This window comes from Enhydra lutris, unplaced genomic scaffold (genome assembly GCF_002288905.1).
Source record: "Enhydra lutris kenyoni isolate GAN:26980312 unplaced genomic scaffold, ASM228890v2 scaffoldscaffold93, whole genome shotgun sequence".
NCBI classification, from domain to species: Eukaryota; Metazoa; Chordata; class Mammalia; order Carnivora; family Mustelidae; genus Enhydra; species Enhydra lutris.
The window spans coordinates 531872-544039 of record NW_019154177.1 but is presented as its reverse complement, the minus strand read 5'-3'; positions in this window follow the sequence as shown (position 1 = coordinate 544039).

Here is a 12168-nt window from a genome sequence, read left to right as displayed (position 1 = left end):
TCTTTTCCTGAGCAGCCTGAAAAAGTCTAGAACCAGTGCCTGCAACTGGGCAAAAGCTCACAGGGTGGTAGTTGTCCAGAAGGACATCAGGGTGGCACCCGGACATGATCCAGCAGCTTCAGGTGTCTGCAGGAGCCTGTGGCTGCTTGTGGTTTTAGAAACACAAAGGACAGTGGCACTCTAGGGCTCTTGGGTCTACCTTTGAGAGAGTTGCAGTGGACACGCACAATGGGAGGCTACAGTTTTGGGCACAGACAGAAGTGGAGACTCTGTCCTGGAGAGTTTATTAAAGAGAACAGATTGTAACCTTTCTGCTCTGGGCCAGAGATTTGGGCACAGCCATTTTTGCCCTAATCCTCTGAAGGGATGTGAAAAGCCTCCAGGGAGCAAAAGCCAGAGGGCCAGTTTCCACTGAGCCCACACCCATGAGAGGGGTTGGGACAACATTGCCCAGGCAGGGATACCTGAGAAACAGCATGGCAGGCCCCTCTCCCCATGAAGACAGGTTGAAGAACAAGTGGACAACAAGCCTACAGATCCTATAAGACTGTAGAATTCCAACACCTGGGAAAATAGCATATTGAGCTCTAGCTCTTGCCACACGACTTATTTTTCAGATAAAATTCTCCTTTTCTGGGAACCCTCTTACGCTGTTGGTGGGAATGCAAGTTGGTGCAGCCGCTTTGGAAAACAGTGTGGAGATTCCTCAAGAAATTAAAAATAGAGCTTCCCTATGACCCTGCCATTGCACTACTGGGTATTTACCCCAAAGATACAGATGTAGTGAAAAGGGCCATCTGTAACCCAATGTTCATAGCAGCAATGGCCATGGTCGCCAAACTGTGGAAAGAACCAAGATGCCCTTCAACAGACGAATGGATAAGGAAGATGTGGTCCATATACACTATGGAGTATGATGCCTCCATCAGAAAGGATGAATACCCAACTTTTGTAGCAACATGGACGGGACTGGAAGAGATTATGCTGAATGAAATAAGTCAAGCAGAGAGAGTCAATTATCATATGGTTTCACTTATTTGTGGAGCATAACAAATAACATGGAGGACATGGGGTAATGGAGAGGAGAAGGGAGCTGAGGGAAATTGGAAGGGGAGGTGAACCATGAGAGACTATGGACCCTGAAAAACAACCTGAGGGTTTGAAGGGGTGGGGGGTGGGAGGTTGGGGGAACCAGGTGGTGGGTATTGTGGAGGGCATGTATTGCATGGAGCACTGGGTGTGGCACAAAAACAATGAATAGTGTTATGCTGAAAAGAAATTTAAAAAAATTAAAAAATAAAACAAAACAAGACAAAACAAACAAAAAACCAAACAGACAAAGTTTTAATCTCAAAAAAGAATCAGGTAAATAAGAGCAGCAATGCCTTGAATAAAGCAGAGAAGATATTAGGGAATCCTTTTCTGGAGAAATAAAATCCCTTTCTGGAGAAATAAAAGAACTAAATCTAGCCAAGTTGAAATAAAAAAAAATACTATTAGTGAGGTGCAATCAATAATGGAGGCTCTTACTGCTAGGATAAATGAGGCAGAAGAGAGAATTAGTGATGTAGAAGACCAACTGATAGAAAATAAAGAAGCCGAGCAAAAGAGAGACAATCAGCTACTGGACCACGAGGGGAGAATTTGAGAGATAAGTGATACCATAAGATGAAACAATATTAGAATAATTGGGATCCCAGAAGAAGAGGGGCAAAGGTATACTGGAGCAAATTATGGTGGAGAACTTCCCTAATTTGGGGAAGGAAACAAGTATCAAATTCCAGGAGGCACGGAGAACCCTCATCAAAATCAATAAAAATAGGTCAACACCCCATCATCTAATAGTAAAACTTACAAGTCTAAGAGACAAAGAAAATCCTGAAAGCAGTTCCAGACGAGAGATCTGTAACCTACAATGGGAGAAATATTATTGGCAGCAGACCTATCCACAGAGAACTGGCAGGCCAGGAAGAACTGGTATGATATATTCAGAGCACTAAATGAGAAAAATATGCAGCCAGGAATACTATATCCATTTAAGCTGTCATTGAAAATAGAAGGAGAAATAAGAAGGTTCCAGGACAAACAAAAACTAAAAGAATTTGCAAACACCAAACCAGCCCCATAGAAAATACTGAAAGGGGTCCTCTAAGCAAAGAGAGAGCCTAAATTTCACTTATTTGTGGAACACAACAAATAACATGGAGGACAAGGGGAGATGGAGAGGAGAAGGGAGTTGAGGGAAATTGGAAGGGGAGGTGAACCATGAGAGACTATGGACTCTGAAAAACAATCTGAGGGTTTTGAAGGGGCAGGGGGTGGGAAGTTGGGGGAACCAGGTGGTGGGTATTAGGGAGGGCACAGATTGCATGGAGCACTGGGTGTGGTGCAAAAACAATGAATACTGTTAGGCTGAAAAGAAAAAAAAATTTTAAATATATTAAAAAAAAGAGAGAGAGAGAGAGCCTAAAAGTAACGTACGAGAAAAGAACAGACAATATACAGTAGCAGTCACCTTACAGGTAATACAGTGGCACTAAATTCATACCTTTCAATAGTTACCTTGAATGTAAGTGGGCTAAATGCCCCGATCAAAAGACACAGGGTATCAGAATGGATAAAAAGACAAGACCTGGGGTGCCTGGTGGCTCAGTGGGTGAAGCCTCTGCCTTCGGCCCAGGTCATGATCTCAGGGTCCTGGGATCAAGCCCCGCATCAGGCTCTCTGCTCAGCAGAGAGAGTCCCCCTCTCTCTCTCTGCCTGCCTCTCTGCCTATTTGCGATCTCTCTCTCTCTGTGAAATAAATAAATAAAATTTAAAAAACAAACAAACAAGACCCATCGAGATGCTGTCTGCAAGAAACTCATTTTAGACTCAAGGACACCTCCAGATTTAAAGTGAGGGAGTGGAAAACAATTTACCATGCTAATGGACATCAAAAGAAAGCTGGGGTGGCAATTCTTATATCAGACCAATTAGATTTTAAGCCAAAGACTATAATAACAGATGAGGAAGGACACTATATCATACTTAAATGATCTGTATGACAAGAATATCTAACAATTTTAAATATCTATGCCCCTAACATGGGAGCAGCCAACTACATAAACCAATTAATAACAAAATCAAAGAAACACATCAACAATAATACAATAATAGTTGGGGATGTTAAAACCCCCCTCACTGAAATGGACAGATCATCTAAGCAAAAGGTCAACAAGGAAATAAAAGCTTTAACTTGCACACTGGACCAGATGGACATCTCAGGTATATTCAAAACATCCAACAGATTTGAGCTACTGTGTATATCTTGATGAAATGTTATGATGCTGAACAGTTCATTCAATGTTAATTCTCAGTTTTATAATTTTACAAAGCAGATAAAGTATTTGCAATGAAATAGAAAGACAATGTGTGCTATGCAAAAATATAATTTTAAAAAACTTTCAGTAGATGTCTAAAATTGAAGGGCTTCAGATATTAAAATATATTGAACATTGCATATTACAAGATAATTACCATGAAGAATTAAATTTTTTACAGTATTTTTTCACTGAAGTATAGTTAACATACAATGTTGTATTAGTTTTATAACATAGTGATTCAATATTTGCATACATTACAAAATGATCATAAGTCTAGATATAATGTGTGACCACAGAAAGTTATTACAATATTACTGACTGTATTCCCTATGCTGTACTTTACATCCTGACAACTTAATCATTTCATAACACAAAGTTTGTCCCTCTTAATTATCTTCATCTATTTCATCCACCCCCACCTCCCTCCCTTCTGGCAACCTTAAGTTTTTCCCCTGTATTTAAGAGTCTGTTTTGTTTTTCTTCTTAAGATTCCAACTATAAATGAAATCCTATGGTATTCATCTTTATTCATCAAACTTATTTCACCTCACATAATACCTTGGCAGTCCATCCATGTTGTCACAAATGGTAAGATTTCAATCTTTTTTATGGTTGAGTAATATTCCATTGTGTGTTTGTGTGTTTGTATTCTTTATTCATCTCTTGATAAACACCTTGGTTGCTTTAGTATTTTGGCTAACATAAATAATGCTGCAATGAATAGAGAAGTGCCTATATATTTTCAAATTAGTGTTTCATTTCCTTTAGATAAAAACCTGAAAGTGGAATTGCCACAATGGTAGTTCTAGTTCTATGTTTAGTTTTTTCCATACTATTTTCCAGAGTGGCTGAACTGTTTGTATTTCCACCAACAGTGCAAGAGCATTCCCCTTTCTCTTCTTCCATACAAATACCTGTTATTTCTTGTCTCTTATACTAGTCATTCTGAGGCGTGTGAGATGGTAGCTCACTGTGGTTTTGATTTGCATTTCCCTGATAATTAATGTTGAATATTGTTTCATGTATCTATGGCCATCTAGATGTCTTATTAAAAATATGTCTATTGAAACTTTTAAACTTTTAAATCATATTGTTGTTTGTTGTTGATTCGTATGAGGTTTTTTTGTTGTTGGTGGTGGTGGGGTTTTTTGTTTTCTGTTTTTTGTTTTTTGGGTTTTTGCGGGGTTGTGTTTTGTTTGGTAACACATCTTTTAAAAATATTTTATTTATTTATTTGTCAGACAGAGATCACAAGTAGGCAGAGAGGCAGGCAGGGGGAGGGGGAAGCAGGCTCCCTGCTGAGCAGAGAGCCCAGTGTGGGGCTTGATCCCAGAACCCTGGGATCATGACCTGAGCCAAAGGCAGAGGCTTTAACCCACTGAGCCCCCCCAGGTGCCCCATTGGTAACACATGTTTTTAATCTGAAATTTTTGTTTAAAGTAAATGCAGCCCTGAGGGTTTGGCTACTGCATATAACAACAGGGGGCAAATCAAGTATTTTGGGGTTGATTTTTATGAAGCCATGGATCTATCATAGAAGTCCAACCCACTTTTGGAGTTCCATATTACAACAGAGGATTGATATTGTATAGGCTGGGTACGAATTTTTTTCCTTTTTGTCCTTGAGTATATTTTATGAATTCAGAACTCTCAAATGTAAAACTAATGTAGTAATCACATTAGTTCCTTATATATCATGTATATTAATGTCTTGTCAGATAGATCATTTGGAAATATCATCTATTCAGTAGGTTGCCTTTTCATTTTAAAAAAGTTTTTATTTAAATTTCAGTTAGGGGCATATAGATGGCTAAGTGTGGGTAAGTGTCTGACTCTTGATTTTGGCTCAAGTCATGATCTCATGGTGGTGAGATTGAGACCTGCATCATACTCCATGCTCAGTCTGGAGTCTACTTGAGATTCTCTCTCTCCTCCCTCTGCCCCTTCCCTGCTTACACTTATAAATAAATAAATATTCCAGTTAGTTAATGTCAGCAATTAATATTAGTAGTAATATTAGTTTCGGGTATACAATATAGTGACTCATCCCTTCCACACAACACCTGTGCTCATCACCACAAGTGCATTCCTTCATCCCCATCACCTATTTACCCAACCCCAACCTACCTCCCACTGGTAGCAATCAGTTCATTTGCTACAGTTAAGAGTCTGTTTCTTGGTTTGTCTCTCTCTCTCTCTCTCTTTTTACTGCTTTGTTCATTTCTTTTGCTTTTTAAATTTTACACATGAGTGAAATCATATGGTATTTGTCTGTCTTTGACTTACTTACTTCATTTAGCATAATACTCTCAAGCTCCATCCATGTTGTTGCAAATGGCAAGAGTTCATTCTTTTCTACAGCTGAGTTATGTTCCATTGCATATTCCAAGATATATAGCACATCTTTATCCATTCATCAGCCCATGGGCACCTGGACTATTTCCATAACTTGACTGTTGCTGATAATGCTGCTATAAATATCTGGGTGTGTGTATCTCTTTGAAATAACATTTTTGTATATTTTAGGTAAATATCCCTAGTGCAGTTCCCAGTTCATAGGGCAGTTCTATTTTTAACTTTTTGAGAATGTCCATACCATTTTCCAGAGTGGCTGCACCAGTTTGCATTCCCAGCTGTCTGAGAGGGTACCCCTTTCTCCACATCCTCACCAACACCTATTGTTTCTTGTTTTTAATTTTAACCATTCTAACTTGTGTGAGATAGTATCTCATTGTAGTTTTGATATGTACTTCCCTGATACTCAGTGATATTGAGTATCTCTTTTTTTTTACTTTTTTATTACTTTTTTAATTTTTTTCAGCATAACAGTATTCATTATTTTTGCACCACACCCAGTGCTCCATGCAATCTGTGCCTCTCTAATACCCACCACCTGGATCCCCCAACCTCCCACCCCCCGCCCCTTCTCTTAATGTGTATGTTGGTCATCCCTATGTCTTCCTTGGAGAATGTCTTTTCATATCTCCTGCCCATTTTTGATTGGATTATTGGGGGATTTTGCATGTTGAGTTGTACACGTTCTTTTTTCTTCAAATACTCATTTAAATTCTAGTTGGTTAATGTACGGTGCAATATTGATTTCTGGAATAGAATTCAGTGATTCATCACTGACTTACAACACCCAGTGCTCATCATAAAAAGTACCCTACTTAATATCCACCACCCTTCTAGCCCATCCCTCAATAACCTCCTTCCATCACCCTCAGTTTGTTTTCTATCATTGAATCTCTTATGGTTTATTTCCCTCTCTCTTTTCCCCCATCCCATATATTCATCTATTTTGTTTCTTAAATTCTACATATGAGTGAAATCATATGGTATTTCTCTTTCTCTGACTGACTTATTTCACTTAGCATAATACCCTCTAGCTCCATCCATATCATTGTAAATAGCAAGATTTCATTCTTTCTCGATGGATGAGTAATATTTCATTGTATATATACCACATCTTCTTTACCATTCATCAGTTGATGGTTATTTGGGCTCTCTCCATAGTTTGGCTATTGTTGGTAATGCTGCTACAAACATGGAGATACCTGTAAACCTTCATATCTGTATGTTTGTATCCTTTGGGTAAACACCTACTAGTGCAATTGCTGGATAATTGGTTAGTTCTATTTTTAAATTTTGAGGAACCTCCACACTATTTTTCAGATTAGCTGCACCAGTTTGCATTCTCAGCAACAGTGCAAGAAACAGTGCAACTCTTTCTTATATGCTGGCCAAGACCCATTGTTTCTTGTGTTGTTAATTTTAGCCATCCTGACAGGTATGAGGTGGTATCTCATCCTGGTATTTCCCTGACAATGAGTGATGTTGAGCATTTCTTCAGGTGTCTGTTAGCCAACTGGATGTCTTTTTTTTTTTTTTTTTTAGATTTAAAAAAATTTTTTAAATTTCTTTTTTAAATTTCTTTTCAGTGTTCCAGAATTCATTGTTTATGCACTACACCCAGTGCTCCATGCAATATGTACCCTCCTTAATACCTACCACCAGGCTTACCCGACCTCCCACCCGCTTTCCCTCCTCCCAAACCCTCAGTTAGTTCCTCAGAGCCCACAGTTTCTCATGGTTCATCTCCCCCCCACACACAATTTCCCCCAGCTCCCTTCTCCTTTCCATCTCCCCATGTCCTCTGTGTTATTCCTTATGCTCCACAAATAAGTGAAACCATATGATAATTGACTCTCTCTGCTTAACTTATTTCACTCAGCATAATCTCTTCCAGTCCCGTCCATGTTGCTACAAAAGTTGGGTATTCATCCTTTCTGATGGAGGCATCATACTCCACAGTGTATATGGACCACATCTTCCTTATCTATTCATCCATTGAAGGGCATCTTGGTTCTTTCCACAGTTTGGTGACCGTGGCCATTGCTGCTATGAACATTGGGATACAGATGACCCTTCTTTTCACTACATCTGTATCTTTGGGGTAAATACCCAGTAGTGCAATTGCAGGGTCATAGGGAAGCTCTATTTTTAATTTCTTAGGGAATCTGCACACTGTTTTCCAAAGTGGCTGCATCTCCACCAAGAGTGTAAGAGGGTTCCCCTTTCTCCACATCCTCTCCAACACTTGTTGTTTCCTGTCTTGTTAATTTTGACCATTCTAACTGGTGTAAGGTGGTATCTCAATGTGGTTTTAATTTGAATCTCCCTGATGGCTAGTGATGATGAACATTTTTTCATGTGTCTGATAGCCATTTGTATGTCTTCATTGGAGAAGTGTCTGTTCATATCTTCTGCCCATTTTTTGATATGATTATCTGTTTTGTGTGTGTTGAGTTTGAGGAGTTCTTTATAGATCTTGGATATCAGACCTTTGTCTGCACTGTCATTTGCAAATATATTCTCCCATTCCATGGGTTGCCTCTTTGTTTTGTTGACTGTTTCCTTTGCTGTGCAGAAGGTTTTGATCTCTATGAAGTCCCAAAAGTTCATTTTTGCTTTTGTTTCCTTTACCTTTGGAGACATATCTTGAAAGAAATTGCTGTGGCTGATGTCAAAGAGGTGACTGCCTATGTCCTCCTCTAGGATTTTGATAGATTCCTGCCTCACGTTGAGATCTTTTATCCATTTCAAGTTTATCTTTGTGTATGGTGTAAGAGAATGGCCAAGTTTCATTCTTTTATATGTAGCTGTTGATTTTTCCCAGTACCATTTATTGAAGGGACTTTCTTTTTTCCACTGTATATTTTTTCCTGCTTTATCAAAGATTATTTGATGATAGAGTTGTGGGTCCATATCTGGGTTCTCTACTCTGTTCCACTGGTCTATGTGTCTGTTTTTGTGCCAGTACCATGTTGTCTTGGTGATCACAGCTTTGTAATATAGCCTGAAATCAGGCAACATGATGCCTCCAGTTTTGTTTTTCTTTTTTAACATTTCCTTAGCAATTCGGGGTCTCTTCTGATTCAATACAAATTTTAGGATTGTTTGTTCCAACTCTGAAAAATGCCCATGGATTTTTGATTGGGATGGCATTGGAAGTATAGCTTGCTCTAGGCGGTATAGACTTTTTTAAAAAATTTTTTTTTTAAATTTTCAGCGTAACAGTATTCCTTGTTTTTGCACCACACCCAGTGCTCCATGCAATCTGTGACTCTCTAATACCCACCACCTGGTTCCCCCAACCTCCCACCCCCCGCCCCTTCAAAACCCTCAGATTGTTTTTCAGAGTCCATAGTCTCTCATGGTTCACCTGCACTTCCAATTACCCCCAACTCCCTTCTCCTAACTCCCCTTGTCCTCCATGCTATTTGTTATGCTCCACAAATAAGTGAAACCATATGATAATTGACTCTCTCTGCTTGACTTATTTCACTCAGCATAATCTCTTCCATAGACTTTTTTTAAATTTCTTTTCAGCGTAACAGTATTCATTGTTACTTGCACCACACCCAGTGCTCCATGCAATCCGTGCCTCTCTAATACCCACCACCTTGTTCCCCCAACCTCCCACCTCCCGCCCCTTCAAGACCCTCAGGTTGTTTTTCAGAGTCCATAGTCTCTCATGGTTTCATTTATTTGACAGACAGAGATCACAAGTAGGCAGAGAAACAGGCAGAGAGAGAGGAGGAAGCAGGCTCCCTGCTGAGCAGAGCCCGATGTGGGGCTCGATCCCAGGACCCTGGGATCATGACCTGAGCTGAAGGCAAAGGCTTTAACCCACTGAGCCACCCAGGCGCCCCGGCAGTATAGACATTTTAACAAAGTTTATTCTTCCGATCCATAAGCATGGAATGGTCTTCCATCTTTTTGTGTCTTCTTCAATTTCTTTTATGAGTGTTCTGTAGTTCCTTCAGTACAGATCCTTTACCTCTTTGGTTAGGTTTATTCTAAGGTATCTTGTGGTTCTTGGTGCTGTAGTAAATGGAATCGATTCTCTAATTTCTCTTTCTGTATTTTCATTTTTAGTGTATAAGAAAACAACTGGTTTCTGTACATTGATTTTGTGTCCTGCCACATTACTGAATTGCTGTATGAGTTCTAGTAGTTTGGGGGTGGAGTCTTTTGGGCTTTCCATATAAATTATCATGTCATCTGCGAAGAGAGAGAGTTTGACTTCTTCATTGCCAATTCGAATACCTCTTATTTCTCTTAGTTGTCTGATTGCTGTTGCTAGGACTTCTAATACTATGTTGAACAAGAGTGGTGAGAGTGGGCATCCTTGTCGTGTTCTGGATCTCAAAGGGAACGATCAGCTTCTGCACATTTCTTAATTGGATTATTTGTTTTTTGGGGTGTTGGGTTTAAAGAGCTTTTTATAGGGCGCCTGGGTGGCTCAGTGGGTTAAGCCGCTGCCTTCGGCTCAGGTCATGATCTCAGGGTCTTCGGATCAAGTCCCGCATCGGGCTCTTTGCTCAGCAGGAAGCCTGCTTCCCTCTCTCTCTCTCTCTCTCTCTGCCTGCCTCTCCGTCTACTTGTGATCTATCTCTGTCAAATAAATAAATAAAATCTTTAAAAAAATAAATAAAAAATAAAAAATAAAAAGCTTTTTATATATTTTGGATACTAACCCTTTATTGGATATGTCATTTGCAAATATCCTCTCCCATTCCCTATGCTAACCTATAGTTTTGTTGATTGTTTCCTCCTCTGTACAGAAGCTTTGAGTCTTGATGAAGTCCCAAGAATTCATTTATGCTTTTGTTTCACTTACCTTCAGGTTTGTGTCCAATAAGAAGTTGCTATGGCTGAGACCAAAGAGGTTGCCTGTGTTTTCCTCTAGGATTTTGATGGATTCTTGTCTCACATTTGGGTCCTTTATCCTTTTTTTTAATTAATTTCTTTTCAGTGTAACAGAATTCATTGTTTATGCACCACACCCAGTGCTCCATGCAATCCGTGCCCTCCATAATACCCACCACCTGGCTCTCCCAACCTCCCACCACCGCCCCTTCAAAACCCTCCGATTGTTTTTCAGAGTCCATAGTCTCTCATGGTTCACCTCTCCTTCCAATTTCCCTCAACTCCCTTCTCCTCTCCATCTCCCCTTGTCCTCCATGTTATTTGTTATGCTCCACAAATAATTGACTCTCTCTGCTTGACTTATTTCACTCAGCATAACCTCTTCCAGTCCCATCCATGTTGCTACAAAAGTTGGGTATTCATCCTTTCTGATGGAGGCATCATACTCCATAGTGTATATGGACCACATCTTCCTTATCCATTCGCCCATTGAAGGGCATCTTGTTTCTTTCCACAGTTTGGCGACCGTGGCCATTGCTGCTATAAACATTGGGGTATACATGGTCCTTCTTTTCACTACATCTGTATTTTTGGGGTAAATACACAGTAGTGCAATGGCAGGGTCATAGGGAAGCTCTATTTTTAATTTCTTGAGGAATCTCCACACTGTTCTCCAAAGTGGCTGCACCAACTTGCATTCCCACCAACAGTGGAAGAGGGTTCCCCTTTCTCCATATCCTCTCCAACACACGTTGTTTCCTGGCTTGCTAATTTTGGCCGTTCTAACTGGTGTAAGGTGGTATCTCAATGTGGTTTTAATTTGAATCTCCCTGATGGCTAGTGATGATGAACATTTTTTCATGTGTCTGATAGCCATTTGTATGTCTTCATTGGAGAAGTGTCTGTTCATGTCATCTGCCCATTTTTTGACATGATTACCTTTATCCATTTTGAATTTACTTTTTTGTGTAATGTAAGGAAATAGTCCAGTTTCATTCTTCTGCATGTTACTATCCAGTTTTCCCAGTACCATTTGTTGAAAACACTGTCTTTTTTCCATTGGGTATTTTTTCCTGTTTTGTTGAAAATTAGTTGATCACAGATTTGGGGGTTCAGTTCTAGGTTTTCTATTCTGTTCCATTTATCTCTGTGCCTGTTTTTGTGCCAGTTCCACACACTGTCTTGATGACTATAGGTTTGTAATATAGTTTGAAGTCTGGAGTCATGATGCTTCCAGCTTTGCTTTTCATTTTCAAGATTGCCTTGGCTATTTGGGGTCTTTATTGATTCCATAAAATTTTAGGATAGTTTGCTCTCAGTGTGTGAAAAATGCTGGTGGTATTTTGATAGGTATTGCATTAAACGTGTAGATTGCTTTGGATAGAATAGAAATTTTAACAATATTTGTTTTTCTAACCCATGAACATGGAATATTTTTCCATTTCTTTGTGTTCTCCTCAATTTCTTTCATCAATGTTTTATAGTTTTCACATTATACATGTTTACCTTTTTGATTAGGTTTACTCCTAGGTAACTTATGGTTTTGGTGTAATTCTAAATGGATTGATTCCTCAGTTTCTTTTTCTGC